Genomic DNA, 16,803 nt, shown 5'->3' on the forward strand with positions numbered 1-16,803 from the left:
TCTTAATTAAGCCCGTGGAGCAAAGGGAAGAGGTCTCCTCTAATTGGCTCACCCATCTGCCTCAGGGCCTGTGTTCTCTCCTCGGTATGGACTGCGAATAGTCTGTCCCTGCTTCTGGCTGTGGCTGATCCTGAAGTTATGCCCCAGTTCCCAACCCCACTCTCAGCGTCAGGACGTGTAGCATCATATGTTGTTACTTCTTAGAAGTTACTTTGATCAGCATACAGACATGGTGGCGGCATTGTCTATCTTAAACACCTACAAAGAGGCACACACACATGCACCCCACAACGTTCTGTTTTTTTAAGTTTTTTTGTTTGTTTTTTGTTTGTTTGGGGTTTTTTTGTTTTTTGTTGTTTTTTGATGTGGACCATTTTTAAAGTCATTATTGAATTTGTTACACAATTTGGTTTGGCTTCTGTTTTATGTTTTTTGGTGTTTTTGGCTTCGAGGCATGTGGGATCTTAGCTCCCTAACCAGGAATCAAACCCTCACCCCCTGCATCGGAAGGCAAAGTCTTAACCACTGGACCACCAGGGAAGTCCCTCCCACAACTTTTTGTACACTCTGTTCTTTCATCTTTAAAACAAAAATTCTCAATTAACTACATCTTCCCTCCTATTAGGTACCTTTTTGCTATGCTCCCTTTCAGAGCGCGATGCACTGTTGGAGGAGAATGGGGGCGCGAGAGGATGCTCATATCCCAGGAGAGTTCTTGGAACGGATCACCAAGTGAGGGTTCTGGCTTCGCACAAGAAAGAATTCAAGAGTGAGCCACAGTAAAGTGAAAGGGGGTTTATTGAGAGAGATACACATTCCATAGGCAGGATGTGGTTGTCTCAGAAGGTGGAAGTGGCCCTGGGCTGTGGGGGTGGTTAGTTTTTATGGGCTGGGTAATTTCACACAATGAAGCTGGAAAAGAAAAGGGGGCAAGGTGTGCTGGGCTCACCTCTTCTGAGTGGTGCTCATCCGGGCTACCCATTACATCAGTGAGGCATTTTGCAAATACATTTGTTACCTGACCAGTGATTCCCCTTCAAAAAGTCAGTGTGGGGCCCAGCCTCAACGATATGTAAGGTGCCCCAGTGTATCCAGCACTGAGCATTGTGACTCTGAGTCCTCCCATTCCTGAGGGCTGAGATCTGGGCTGAGGCTCTGTTCTGCATGGGGATGGATCAGGGCTGGTCTGTGACCTGAAGGGGATTGTTGGGTCCAGCTGAGGTGCCCCCTGCTGCTGTGTACGTGAGGGCCTCACCAGGAGGGGTGTGTGATCTGATGGAAGGTGTGGGAGAACTCACAGGTTGGTGTCTGTGTAGGAGTTTACTGTCCTGAGTCCCTCCTGTGACAGTGGGCAGCAGAGGGCTGTCTGTTCCACATGGTGAGGTCTTCCCTGTGTGTGTGGTTGTGGCACAGGAAGGGGGTATGTTGATTCTAAGCATTAAACAGCATGTTTTCAACTTTCAAGACTGACCTCTAAAGACTCATGTTGCCTGAGAAAGAAGCTCAGAAGAGGAAGAGAAGGAAAGAAAGAAGAGTTGGGAATGGCTGTTTCTCGGGTAAAGTCATATTCCTGGTTGACTATCCCGTTTCTCCTTCCTTCCTTCGCATTTGCTTATCTCTAACTCCGAAGTAGCCTGCTTGACACCTGTTCATTCACACTCACCCAGGGCCTTCCCTCAGTCCCTGTCACGTATGCTTAGATTCCATCTGCGACACGGTTTTCTACTCTGTAAAATGGAAAAAGACCTTTCTCTAGTGAGCTGTGACATTGATAACAAGTGAATTCATGTAAAGCATCTAAAGGAGCACGTAACATATAGGAAGTGTTCAAAAACTTGTAGTCAGTGCTCTTATCATCACAATTTTTGGATTCCTACGTTTCTTTAGCACTTCCATATAGACAACCCACTGTTGAATTTTTATTTGTGTATTTCACGTACCATACAGAGAAACGAGAAATCTGCATTGATTTGGAGGCTATCATAATCTCCTGTGGAAAAGCATAAGAAATTAGAGATACATAATTTGCTCCAAATACCTTTACATGAATCTGTCAAATATGTACTTCGACTGAATCAATCCTTACCCCTCTCTCTTCTCATTTTGTGTGAAGATAAGGACTCTCCTCAGGGCCCCTTGGTGAAATGTGTTTTCATTTCAGGAACAGTTGACCTTTGAGGGTGTGGCCATCAAATTTACTCAAGAGGAGTGGGAATGCCTGGACCCTGCTCAGAGGGCCTTGTACAGGGACATGATGGTGGAGACCTACAGGAACCTGGTCTCTGTGGGTGAGGGTAACTTCCCTCTAGAAGTTGGGATCTGCCCTTGAGTATCTTTGCATTTTCCCTTGTGTGCCTCTTGGGAGCCACTGCCTTGCTTGACTGAGATAAAAGCCATGTTGAATCAGACATGAAAAGCTTCATAGTGTGGCATGAGGACTTTGAACTTGCCCTTTCTTCATATGATCTGCCTATGTTATGATACAGCAAGGGTGGTTCCAGAGCTTAAATATTCATAAAGCCTTATAGTGAACCTAAAATATCCACTTCCCTCTTTTCTACCCCTGTGTTTTTGTTTCAGTAGTTCTTGGGAGAGAGCTAGATGTCTATATGTTACACTGTTCCTTATGCATTCAGGAGGAGGCAAGCGGCAAACGAATTTGTGAAATGTTTTCCTAGACCCACGTGTCATGTCCTCACATATCAGCTGAACAAAGAGGTGGCATTCTGGAAATGACACAGCACATTATATTCCTTTCTTGCAATTAGCAGTAATTTATGTTTCTGACCTGAATATTATTGTCTCCATTTTGGTGTAAGGCAAAGAGCGCTGCTCTCTGGAGAGGGAAGTGAAAATAGCAGAAAAACCCAGAAAGTATCAAAGGTTTGGACACAGGCCAGATCTCAGATGGACAGAGAGGAAGACACACCATTTAATAGTTTGGGGGAAGCTCTCCCCAAGTGGGAGAGTTCTATGGGAATACAGAAGTTTGTTTGTTTTTAATAAATTTATTTATTTATTTATTTATTTATTGGCTGTGTTGGGTCTTCATTGTTGCACACGAGCTTTCTCTAGTTGTGGCAAGCAGGGGCTACTCTTCTTTGTGGTGTGCAGGCTCCTCATTGCGGTGGCTTCTCTTGTTGTGGAGCACAAGCTGTAGGTGCGCAGGCTTCAGTAGCTGCGGCACATGTGCTCAATAGTTGTGGCTCGCAGGCTCTAGAGCACAGGCTCAGTAGTCTTGGTGCATGGGCTTAGTTGCTCCGCGGCATGTGGGATCCTCCTGGAGCAAGGATCGAACCCATGTCCCCTGCATTGGCAGGCAGATTCTTAACCACTGTGCCACCTAGGAAGCCCAGGAGTTCATTTCTGATGTCTCTATTCTACTGGTCTCCTTCTCTGTCTGTGCTGGTACCACACTGTTTTGATTAGTGTAGCTTTGTAATGTGTTTTGAAATTTGGAAGTATGGGACCTCTAACTCCATTCTTTTTAAGCTTTTTTTTTGCTATTTTGGGCCTCTTGAGATTCCATGGGAATCTTAGGATGGATTTATCTATTTCTTCAAAAAATCCTAATGCTCTTAGGATTTTGCTATTGATTGCATTGAATTTGTTAATGACGTTGGGTAGTATTGACATCTAGACCATATTGTCTTCCACTCCATGAATCTGGGATATCTTTGCATTTATTTGTGTCTTTTCTAATATTTTTCATCAGCTTTTAGATTACAGTGTACAAATCTTCACATTTTTGACTAAGGTTGTGCCTAAGTATTTATTCTTTTTAAAACTATCATACATGAAATTGTTTTCTCAATTTTCTTTGTTAGTTTTTTTTTTTTTTTTTTTTTTTTTGGCACACGGGCTTAGTTGCTCCATGGCATGTGGGATCTTCCTGGAGCTGGGATCAAACCCGTGACCTCTGCATTGGCAGGCGGATTCTTAACCACTGCGCCACCTAGGAAGCCCTCAATTTTCTTTGTGATTGCTCATCATTAATGTATAGAAACACAATTTAAAAAAAAATATTTATTTTTGTTTTTGGTTGCATTGGGTCTTTGTTGCAGCATGCGGGCTCTTCACTGCGGCAAGTGGGCAGTTGTGGCGCAGGGGCTCCAGGGAGCGTGGGTTCTATGGTTTGTGGCACACAGGCTCTCAAGTTGAGGCATGCAGGCTCAGTAGTTGTGGCACGTGGGCTTAGTTGCCCCATGGCATGTGGGATCTTAGTTCCCCAACCAGGGATCGAACCTGAGTCCCCTGCATTGCAGGACGGATTCTTTACCACTGGACCACCAGGGAAGTCCCGAAACACAATTGATTCTTTGCATGTTGATTTTGTCATAATTTGTCTGAATTCATTCGTTAGTTATATCAGATTCTTTTGACAGAATCTCATGAGTTTTGTACATATTAGATTATGTTGGCTCTAAACAGATAATTTTGCTTATTTTTTTTCTAACTGGATACCTTTATTTCTTTTTTCTTGCCTATTTGTCTGGCTAGGAGTTTCAGCTATATGTTTTATAGAAATAGAGCAGGTATCTTGTTTGGTTCCTGATCTTAGAGGAGAAGCTTTCAGGTTTTTACCACTGAGTATGAGGTAAGTTGCGGGGTTTTTACACATTGTATGGTCAGGCCACTGAAGATGGCTGTTCTTTTGCTCTCTGTATATCCCCTGCTAAACCAGTGCCTGCTTTACCTGCACCCTACTCACATGACTGACCTTCCTACATCCTTACCCCAGACCCCAGCTACTAATTGTTCCTGTTAAAGGGGTGGTGAGGGGTGAGCCCCTCTGCTGGTTTCCCTGGTAACTAAAGAGCCAACCTGATGTAATTCTCCCTATAACTGGCAATCTCTCCCTATCCCTGGGAGCAAAGACTGCCACCATGTCCTGCCTGCTGTGTGCTGTGCACAGTGGGATGTCTCTCCAGGACCTTGCTTCAGATGTGTAAGATTCCCCATCCATTAAACCATTGATGTCTCTGTCACTGACTCTGGACTCTTTCTTTGGTCTTAAAGCTGGGCTAGGCCTTACAGACTTGTGGGTTGCAGCCCAACACATATGTTCTTTATTGTGCTGAGGTAGTTGTGGGTATTTTGTTTTTTTTTTTTAATTTTAAGTTTGACTCTTTTTATTGTGAAAGGCTTTTAACTTATCAGATGCTTTTCTGCATCAATTGAGCCAGTCATGTATTTTTTCTTTTATTCTGTTAATGTGCAGTTTTGCATTGAAAGATTTTCACATGCTGAACCATCCTTGCATTTCAAGAATACATTCTCCTAAAATGCTGTTGAATTTGGTTTACTGTTGTTTGAATGAATTTTTTTTTTTTTTTTTTTTGTACCAGTGATCAGTAAAGATATTGTTCTGTGGTTTTCTTCTGTCTTTGTCTGGCTTAGGTATCAGAGTAATTCTGGGCTCATAGAATGAATTTAGAAGTGTTCCCGCCTCTTCATTTTTTTTTTTTTTTTTTTTTTGAAAGAGTTTGAAGAATATTGGTCTTAATTGTTTTTAAGTGTAGGGTAGAATTATGCAGTGAAACTATCTGGCTTTCTTTTGTTTTTGATAAGTGATTTTTGATTATTGATTCAATCTCCTTACAAACCATAGGTCTATTCAGATTTTTTATTTCTTCGTGACTCATTGTAGGTAAGTTGTTTTTCTCTAGGAATGTATTCATTTCTTCTAAATTATCCAATATTTAGGCATAAAGTTGTTCTTATTATTCTTTTCCAATTTTTTTGACTTCTGCATAATCAGTTACAATCAATTGTAATGTCCCCTTTTATTTATGATTTTAGTTATTTGAATCTTCTCTCCTTTTTGTCCATTAGTTGGGGTAAGGGTTTGTCAATTTTGTTTATCTCTTCAAAGAACCAGCCTTTAGTTTTATGATTTCTATAGTATTTTGTTCTCATTTTTGTTTATCTCTAAACTTCTTTTTTCTTTTGCTAGCTTAGGCTCTGATTTGTTTTTCTGAGGTGTTTTTTGTTTTCTCTTTTTTTTCTTTTTAAAATTCTTTTTATTTACATGATAAACCAAGGTCTCTTTTGTACACTCCTTTGTATTTTCTCTTTTCTTTTTTTTCAGCTTTGTTGAGATATAATTAATGTATAACTTGGTGTAAGTTTAAAGTGTATAATGTGATTAATACATATATATGTAAGCACACATACATATATATGTATTTTTTTTGGCTGCATCTCGCGGCTTGTGGGATGCTAGTTCCCGACAACAGATTGAACCCACACCCTTGGCAGTGAATGTGCAGAATCCCAACCACTGGACCACCAGGGAAGTCCCCATATATATATTTTGAAAAGATTATCACAGTAGTATTCTTAAGACATCCATCTGCTCACATAATTACTAGTTTTTTAATGTGATAGAATATATAAGGTCTACTGTCTAAACAGCTTTCACATATATAGTACAGTATTGGTATCTATAGTTACTGTGCTGTATGTTAAATCCCCAGAACTGATTCATCTTAGAACTTGAAGTTTATTATTTTTGACTAACATGTCCTCTTTCTCCCTCTGGTAACTACTATTGTACTCTCTGTTTGTTTTTTTTTTTTTTTTTTTTTAAGTACTTTTATTGGGATACAGCTAACAGACAATAAACAGCATATATTTAGAGTGTACAATTTGGTGTCCCAATCTCCCAATTCATTCCCCCCCAACCCTCCCCGCTTTCCCCACTTGGTGTCCATGTGTTTGTTCTCTACACCTGTGTCTCTATTTCTGCCTTGCATTTCCTCTTTCGTAGTTGTTAGCATTTGCCTTATGTATTGAGGTGCTCCTATATTGGGTGCATATATATTTATAATTGTTATCTCTTCTCCTTGGATGGATCCCTTGATCTTTATGTAATGCCCTTTCTTGTCTCTTGCAACATTTTTTATTTTAAAGTCTATTTTATCTGATATGAATATTGCTACTCCAGCTTTCTTTTGATTTTCATTTGCGTGGAATATCTTTTTCCATCCCCTCACTTTCAGTCTGTATGTGTGCCTAGGTCTGAAGTGGGTCTCTTGTAGACAGCATATATATGGGTCTTGTTTTTGTATCCATTCAGCCAGTCTGTGTCTTCTGGTTGGTGCATTTAGTCCATTGACATTCAAGGTAATTGTCGATATGTATGTTCCTATTACCATTTTCTTAATTGTTTTGTTGTTGTTTCTGTAGGTCCTTCTCTTATGTTTCCTGCTTAGAGAAGTTCCTTTAGCATTTGTTGTAGGGCTGGTTTGGTAGTGCTGAATTCTCTTAGCTGTTGCTTGTCTGTAAAGCTTTTGATTTCTCCATCAAATCTGAATGAGATCCTTGCTCGGTAGAGTATTCTTGGTTGTAGCTTCTTCCCTTTCATCACTTGAAATATATCATGCCACTCCCTTCTGGCTTGCAGAGTTTCTGCTGAGAAATGAGCTGTTACCCTTATGGGAGTTCCCTTCTATGTTATTTGTCATTTTTCCCTTGTTGCTTTTAATAACTTTTCTCTGTCTTTAATTTTTGTCAGCTTGACTACTATATGTCTTGGCGTGTTTCTCCTTGGATTTATCCTGCCTGGGACTCTCTGTGCTTCCTGAACTTGGGTAGCAATTTCCTTTCCCATGTTAGGGAAGTTTTCAACTATAATCTCTTCCAATATTTTCTCAGGTCCTTTCTCTCTCTCGTCTCCTGGGACCCCTATAATGTGAATGTTGGTGCGTTTAACATTGTCCCAGAGGTCTCTTAGGCTGTCTTCAGTTCTTTTCATTCTTTTTTCTTTATTCCTTTCTGCATCAGTGATGATCACCATTCTGTCTTCCAGGTCACTTATTCGCCCTTCTGCCTCAGTTACTCTGCTATTGGTTCCTTCTAGTGTATTTTTCATTTCCGTTATTGTGTTGCATATCTCTGTTTGTTTGCTCTTTAATTCTTCTAGGTCTTTGGTAAACTTTTCGATCTTTGCATCCAGTCTTTTTTCAAAGTCCTGGATCATCTTCACCATCATTATTCTGAATTCTTTTTCTGGAAGGGTGCCTATCTCCTCTTCATTTAGTTGTTTTTCTGGGGCTTTATCCTGTCCCTTCATCTGGTACAAAGTCCTCTGCTTTTTCATTTTCTCTATCTTTCTGTGGCTGTGGTTTTCAGTTCCACAAGATGAAATACTGCTGATACTGCTGTCTGCCCTCTTGTGGAGGAAGCTATCTAGGAGCCTCCTGTATGCTTGTACTCTCTGTTTCTATTAGTTTCTGTACTCTAGTTTCTATTAGGCTCTTTTTTTAAAAAAATATTTTACATATAGGTGAGTTCATACAGTATTTGTCTTTCTTTCCAATTTATTTTACTTAGCATAATCCCCTCAAAGTCCATTGATGGTGTTATGAATAGCCCGATTTTGTTATTTTTTAAGAGTGAGTAATATTCCATTGTGTATATATACTAGATTTTTAAAAACTGAAGTATAGTTGATTTACAGTTTTGTGTTAATTTGTGCTGTACAGCAGTGATTCAGTTATACATGTATATATGTTCATTTTTTAAAAAGTTTTATTTATTTTTTAATTTTTTGGCTGCATTGGGTCTTTGTTGCTGCGTGAGTTTTCTCTGGTTGTAGCAAGTAGGGGCTACTCTTCATTGTGTGTAGGCTTCTCATTGCAGTGGCTTCTCTTTTGGAGCATGGGCTCTAGGCACACAGGCTTCGGCAGTTGTGGCATGCAGGCTCAGTAGTTGTGGCTTATAGGCTTAGTTGCTCCATGGTATGTGGGATCCTCCTGGACCAAGGATTGAACCCATGTCCCCTGCATTGGCAGGTGGATTCTTAAGCATTGCGCCACCAGGGAAGTCCCCATGTTCATTTTTATATTGTTTTCCATTATGGTTTATCACAGGATATTGAATATGGTTCTCTGTGCTCTACAGTAGAACCTTGTTGATTATCCATTGTATACATAATAGTTTGCATGTGCTAACTCTAAACTCCCACTCCATTTGTCCCCGACCTCCAGTCCCCCTTGGAAACCACAAGTCTCTTCTCTGAGTCTGTGAGTCTGTTTCTGTTTCACATATAAATTCATTTGTGTCATTTTAGATTACACATATGAGTGATATAATATGGTATTTGTCTTTCTCTTTCTGACACATCTCACTTAGTATGATAATCTCTAGATCTATCCATGTTGCTGCAAATGGCAGTATTTTATTCTTTTTTTATGGCTGAGTAATATTCCATTGTATATAAGTACCACATGTTTATCCATTCATCTGTCAGTGAACATTTAGGTTGTTTCCATTCTTGGCTATTGTGAAGAGTGCTGCTATTAACATAAGGACGCATGTTTCTTTTTGAATTATAGTTGGGTATGGATATATGCCCAGGAGTGGGATTGCTGGATCATATATCAACTCTATCTGTAGTTTTCTGAGGAACCTCCATACTGTTTTCCATGGTGGCTGCACCAACTTACATTCCCACCAACAGTGTGGGAGGGTTCCCTTTTCTCCACACCCTCCCCAGCATTTGTTATTTGTAGACTTTTTAGTGATGGCCATTCTGACCAGTGTGAGGTGGTACCTCGTAGTTTTGATTTGCATTTCTGTAATAATTAGCAGTGTTGAGCATCTTTTCATGTGCCTGTTGGCCATCTTACACTAGATTTTTTTTTTATCCATTCATTTGTTGAATACTTAGGTGAACACTTAGGTTGTTTCCATGTCTTGGCTTTGTAAATAATGCTGTAATGAACACAGGAGTGCAGGTGTCAATTAAAGATAGTGATTTCATCTTCTCTCTTTATATATACCCAGATGTCAGAGTGGTGCATTATATCGTAGGTTTTTTTACCCCCTCAGTATTTTAAGGAACCTCCATATTGTTTTCTATAATGGCTGCACCAATTTACAATCTGCCAACAGTACACTGGGATTTCTTTTCTCCACATCCTCACCAACACTTCTGTCTCTTTTTCTTTTTGATGATAGCCATTCTAACAGGTGTGAGGTGATACCTCTTTGTGGGTTTGATTTACATTTCCTCCTAAGGGAGGGAAGGTGAGTTGGGAGGCTTCCTCCTGTTCAGTCTCACTGCATTGTGCCTGAGAGAGGGTGAGTCAAAGGCAGATAATTGCCATGAATTTTCTGACACTGTTTTTGGGGTAGGCATTTGTTTGGGTGCTGCAGCTTATTCTAGACTGTATAGGTTTAGGTTTAAATCCTGCTTTGCTCCTTTACTTTCAGTGTAAATTGGGGTTATGTGCAAAAACCCTGTGAGTCTACTGCCTTTATTTGAAAAATTGTGGTAATTACTACTGTTAGGTGGCTTGGAATATTGCCTGTTTTACAGTAAAGACCAAAAGTTACTTTTTTTTCCCTCTCTTTTTTTCTTGGCTGTGCCCTGTGGCAAGGATCTTAGTTCTCTGACCAGTGATCAAACTTGTGCCCCTGACAGTGAAAGCGTGGAGTCTTAACCAGTGGACCACCAGGGAATTCCCCTAAAAAGTTACTTTTGCTTAAAAAAAAATATTAACTTTCTGTCATGCTTATTGTTACGTATCCCTTTGTCTACATTACATCTTGTATGTTGTTATTTTGCATTTTGTTCCCAAGTTGTCTCTGACTCCAGTTAATAAATTTTCAGAGCATTTTCCTTTACACACGTTGGAGCCAATGAACTGGGTAATTTGAGGTTACTTTATAGATAGGGAGTTGCTGTGTTGAATGGCTCTTATGTAAGTGGAGAATATTTCATTTATTAAATTTTTTTGATTTACAGATGATGGTCTTTCAATATGTGTTATGCAATGTAACTGACTTGACCCACATGTTAATGTCATATAATGCCTATTCTTCTATCTGCTGATAGATTTATAACAGGTGTTTTGAAATGTATTTTGTTTTTTAAAAAATTGTTTTATGGAATTCCACGGCAGTGGCAGTCCCAGTGGTTAGGATTCAGCGCTTTCATTGCCATAGGCCCTGGGTTCAATCCGTAGTCAGGATTGAAAAAAAAAATTGTCTTAAATGCATGCTTTATTTTCTCAATGCTATATTTATCATACAGTTATAAACTGCTTTTTTTTAATTTTATATTATTCATTAGTTTCTTTTCGATTATTAACCATTACAGTATATTGTCTGTTCTTTAGCATTTAATTATGTATAATAAGTATGCATAAAGTGTGTATAATATAATATTTTTTCTCCTCAATTATGAGACAGCAGTGTGTTTACTGCCAATTAGAATGTGCTTTAGGGTCATGGTGGGAAAATACCCTTTCTTTGAGAGCTAACATAAGTTTGCACAACATGAATGTTTTTCTCATAGTGTGTTTGAAACTAGGCAACCCTACAATTAATTTCAATTACGTATGATTGCTCTTTCTTAATTAAAAAGATCTATTCCTTTAGCATTCCTTAAATTTTGAAGATCATCATTGAGAAGATTCATAGTTCTGTTCAGGATGGGTATTATTCTTGGTGTAGTATCATGTTTTCAACATGAAACAATTTATTTATGAATTGTAACTAATAGGATACCTGTGGTTCTTTGTATCTAGTAGATATGTCTCATATACATATGATCAAGAAACTACAACCCAAAGCAAACAGGGATACAGGAGAAGTATTTCAAACAGTGATGGTGGGAAGACCTGAGAGCCATGAAATCAAAGATGTTTGCCTCAGGAAAATCCAGGGAAATATGCATGATATTGAGAGTCAGTGGAGAGATGAAAGAAATGACGAAGGAACGTCTATGACCCATAAAGGAAATCTCACTGATGGAAGAGATCAACACGGTAGAAGTGATGCAGGAGTCAAGCCTCTTGAAAATAGGCTTGGATCAAGCTTTCAAGATGAACTGCAGATGCTTCAGACTGAAGGGAAAAGTTTTGAATATGCTCAATCTGTGAGGACTGTCAACAGTAGTGCCTCAGCTTCACCACTTCAGAGAACTCCTAGTGCCTGTGCCAGCATTTCTAATACACATGAGAATGATGTTATGCATCCTTCAGAACTGACACAAGACCAGGAAACACACAGGGAAAAACCTTACAGATGTAATGAGTGTGACATAACCTTTCTTCAGGGCTCAGACCTCACTAAACATCAGAGAGTCCATACAGGAGGGAAACCATATAAATGTGACATATGTGGCAAGGCCTTTAGTCAAAATGCACACCTTGGAATTCATCAGAGAATTCATACTGGAGAGAAACCTTACAAATATAACAAGTGTGGCAAGTTCTTTAGTCAGAGTTCAGGCCTTACAATTCATCAGAATTCATACTAGAGAGAACCCTTACCAATGTAATGAATGTGGCAAGTGTTTTGGAAGGTGTTCACAACTTACAAAGCATAAGAGGATTCACACTGGAGAGAAGCCATACACGTGTAATGTGTGTGGCAAAGTGTTTAGTGTGCAATCAACCTTGACTGACCATGAGGTAACCCACACAGGAGAGAAACCATATAAATGTAATGTGTGTGGCAAGGTCTTCAATAACAGGTCTCACCATTCATATCATCAGAGAATTCATAATGCAGAGAAACCTTACAAATGTAACAAATGTGGCAAAGCTTTTAGTGCACGTTCACTGACTATCATGGTAGTTCATACAGGAGAGAAAACATAAATGTAATTTATGTGGCAAGGCCTTCAGTTCAGGGACTCACTTTGCACATCATTGGAGAATCCATACTAGAGCGAAACCTTACAAATGTAATGAATGTGGTAAAGTGTATAGTCTGTTTGACCCTCAGAAAAGTCAAACTGGAGGAAAACCACACAAATGTGGTGGGTGTGGCAAAGCTTTGATTCTGTGTTCAGACCTAACTAACCATCAGGAAATTAATTCTGAATTGAAACCTTACCAATGTAGTGAATGTGGCAAGTGTTTTAGAAGGCGTTCACACCTTACAAAGCATGAGAGGATTCATACTGGAGAGAAGCCACACACGTGTAACACGTGTGGCAAAGCATTTAGTGTGCAGTCAACCTTGACTGACCACAAAGTAACCCACACAGGAGAGAAACCATATAAATATAATGTGTGTGGCAAGGTCTTCAATAACAGGTCTCACCATTCGTATCATCAGAGATTTCATAATGCAGAGAAACCATACAAATGTAATGAGTGTGGCAAATGCTTCAGGGTGCATTCCAGCCTAAAAAGGCATCAGGTGATCCATACACACGAGAGACCTTACCAATGTAATAAATGTGGTGAGGCTTTTGTCGGGCGTCTACATCTTAGGCTTCACAAGAAAATTCATACTAGATAGAAGCTGTATAAATGTAATGAGTGTGTCAAGGCTTTTAGACAATGGTGTGAACTCAAGATTCAGTAAAGAATTCATTCTGGAGAGAAAGCTTACAAGTGGCATGAATGTGTAAAACCTTTACTTGGGGCTCACATCTCACCAGTTATTAGATAGTCCACATGAGAGAGAACCTTACAAGTGTATGGAATGTGGCAAGACTTTTAGGTACTGCCTTAGGCTTGGTTCACCAGATGCTTTATACTTACAAATACAATGGCTATGGCAGTTTTTAAAATTATTGCTCACTCTTCAGATGTGTAAGAATATATATCCTGGAGACAAACCACATGAATATAATGTTTGTGGAAAGGATTTTATCCAAACATCAGAAAAGTTGGGGAACATAGTGGAGTGATCCCCTACAAGTGCAGTGGGAGTGGCAAAAGTTTTCACCTTGAGTTGAAGTATTAGGTAACTCGAGTCCATATGAAAGGGAAGTCATGGAAACGTATGGGCAGGCACTTTCTCCAGGCTTCAGAGTGTACTAGACTTCAGAGTATACGTCTTTCAGAGAAACCACACGAAAGTAATATGCATGCTAAGGCTTTAACCCAGAGATCAAAACTGTGGAACATGAGAGGATTTATATCGGAGAGCAAGCTTTCAAAGGTAATAAATGTTAAGTTTTTCATCAAATAGTCACACCTTGGATGTAATGAGGTAATTCTTGCAGGTCAGAAACTGTATGGATATACTGAACGTGGGAACACCTTTAAGAAAACAGTGTGTCCTCAAGATTCACCAAAAAATGCATATTGGAGAGAATCTTCAGAAATGTAATGAATTTGGTAAGTTTTGAGACCAATTCTTAAAACAGACTGCACATCAGACAATTCATATTAGGAATAAATAAGTTTTTAGTTCTCCAGCATTAACCTACAATATTACATATTGCAGAGTAGTTATATCAGATATGTTGAAACTTATGATGTGTATATCACAGGATCAAGGACGTGTGGAAATGGCCCATTATCTTAAGTGTATCAAGTATTATTTGAGTTTTCTTGAGAAGGTGACATTACTATTTATGACTTTTCTGCCGAAGTTTGAAATCTTTTTATTGTATAGCTCACATACAGGCCTTTCACGATGGTCTTTGCAAAGAAATCAATAAGGTGAAGGTGTGATGGGAACTCCCCCATAACAAAGTAACACTAGGGCCCGGAGGCCATAAATTAACTAGAAAGGTTATCTTTATGTGCCCATTAACTCTGAAGCCCCTCTCACGTGGTTCCTGCATAAATCTGTTGCTATGTAACTCCTGTCTAACTCTGTAACTTAGCAACGGCCCAGAGGCCATAGAAGGGGAAGTACCCAATCAGGTTATATGCTCCTTTGCGTGTTACCTTATTTGGGAGACAAAAAATTCCAATGTATAGGAGTTTAATGAAAGTATATAAGGGGATGCCCCGCTGTGTTCAGGGCTCAGCCTTTGGATATGAATCTGCTGAGCCTGTGCTGGTACAATAAACATTGCTTCCTGCTTATAGCCTTGGTGTCCTGTCTGCCACTGCCGATTCCTGCTACAAAGGGGCTGACTTCATTAGGTGTGCTTCCTTTATATCCATCTGTCCTGGGAAAACAGGAACACTGAATTATCAAATTCAATAGTGTGTGAATCAGCATCAGGGAGGGGCAGAGATAATGTAAAACTGACATGACTCATCATGGTTATGCTCAGGCCGCCCTTCCATAGACAGGCCACTGTGGGTTATACTGCAGTGGTCCCCAGCCTTTTTGGCATCAGAGACTGGTTTCATGGAAGACAGTTTTCCATGGACTGGGGGTGGGGGGGTTGGGGGGGATGGTTTAGGCGGTAATGTGGGTGATGGGGAATGGCAGATGAAGCTTTGCTTGCTTGCCTGCCATTTACCTCCTGCTGTGCAGCCGGGTTCCTTACAGGCCACAGACTGGTACTGACCTGGAGCTTGGAGACCCCTGGGTTATAGGAAAAAGTGCTCTACCATCTGACCGTGAAGAGAGAGCAGTTACCTGAGGGTGGACTTCAGTCAAAAGAAATCAAATAGTGTATGTATGTGTATGATTCCCATTTAACTGCTGCCATTGCGGTTTGCTACTGTTTTATTCAGAATAAATCACAGGTCTCCTGTTTTGATTAATAAAATTTAACCACTTTTGTCATAACCCTGGATGAATCATGTTCCTCCCACCACACAGTTTTATCCCACCTCAGTACTTTGTAATAGAAGCTAACTGCACCGTGAGACTCTTAGGGTTGAAAGAATCTATGCCAGTTTCTTTCCATGGTGGAATCAAAGAACATGAAGTTTGGGGATTACATGCTCATAATTTGCACTTGAGTTATTCTCTCCATGCTCTGCTTCAGAATATTCAGATGGCTGTAATAAAATATACCACAGCAGTGCCTTTTCAGACTCTGATATAAAAATACAAAAATTGGGGAATTCCTGGCATTCCAGTGGTCAGGACTCAGCACTTTCACTGCAGGGGGCAGGGTTTGATCCCTGGTTGGGGAACTAAGATCCCACAAACCATGTGGCACCCCCCCCCCCAAAAATACAAAAATTGAACTAAATAAATTTAAAGATCTAATTGACTTTATTAAATGATTCATGGATCAGGTAGCATCCCATGTAGTTAATAGAGAGGTGCTCAAAGGAGCTGTACAAAATGGAAGGCTTTGTAGGCAGAAACTGATGGAACAAGAAACTTATTAGCCCAAAAAAAAGAAAAAAGAGAAAGAAAGGTTGTTTCAGGTAAGATCTTCTATTTGGAGGTTGAGGGGAGTGCAGCAAGGATCTTACCCTGCAGATTACCTGCCTCACTAGTGTTGACCTAGAAATTCCAGAGCCTCTGGCTTAAGGTCACATTTCTTAGAGGGCTGAAACTGCAATTAAGTGTTGATTTGCTGTCCTGGAGGCAGTGACTACCTTGCTGGGCCTGTTGTCTTTTTTTTTTTAATGTCACCTAAACCTTGCCATGCATTGGTGAATGTGCACTGTGAATAGATTTCTTCATGTCCTTTTTTGTGTCCCTTGATTTACATGAAGAAAAAATAAAGAGTATAGTAAGCATATGAAAAATATTAGGGAATAAAAGAAAATTTCATTAATAAGGCTAAACATAGTACAATCCCTTTTTTGTGCTTGTTGTGACCATTTACTGAACTAGGATGGAATCCCACCTGAAGTTTGGTTTGGTTATTGAGACTGATATTAAACACTGAAGTGTTAACAGAATGTTTGTTAGTTTATATAAGGAAGAACAGGGACTGGTGACTGGCTTGGTGTGTTATGGTAGGAACTGTGTGGTTCTGGGGGCAGGGTACCTGCTTATGGTTTGAACTTCCAGCTGGTATCAAGGGAGGGAGCATTCAGGCTCTTTTTATCAGCTTGCCCAGATTGGCAAAATAGGGAGAGATTGATGTGAGGCTTAAAAGGTGGGAAATTACAGTTAAGTCCCCTACACACGAACCTTCAAGTTGCAAACTTTCAAAGATGCGAATGTTCCCCTGCA

General features: G+C 39.9%; 1 long non-coding RNA gene and 1 pseudogene across 1 annotated transcript; both read left to right on the forward strand.

Moving 5' to 3' along the window:
* Positions 1-16,803, forward strand: part of LOC130838443 (zinc finger protein 665-like) — a 73,575-nt pseudogene that overhangs the window by 46,089 nt on the left and 10,683 nt on the right.
* LOC130838445 (uncharacterized) lies at positions 687-11,590 on the forward strand. Its single transcript, XR_009049667.1, has 3 exons — positions 687-769; positions 1,466-1,556; positions 11,544-11,590. It is a non-coding gene; the product is annotated as an uncharacterized LOC130838445 (long non-coding RNA).

Source organism: Hippopotamus amphibius, chromosome 16 (genome assembly GCF_030028045.1).
Source record: "Hippopotamus amphibius kiboko isolate mHipAmp2 chromosome 16, mHipAmp2.hap2, whole genome shotgun sequence".
In the NCBI taxonomy this organism is placed as follows: domain Eukaryota; kingdom Metazoa; phylum Chordata; class Mammalia; order Artiodactyla; family Hippopotamidae; genus Hippopotamus; species Hippopotamus amphibius.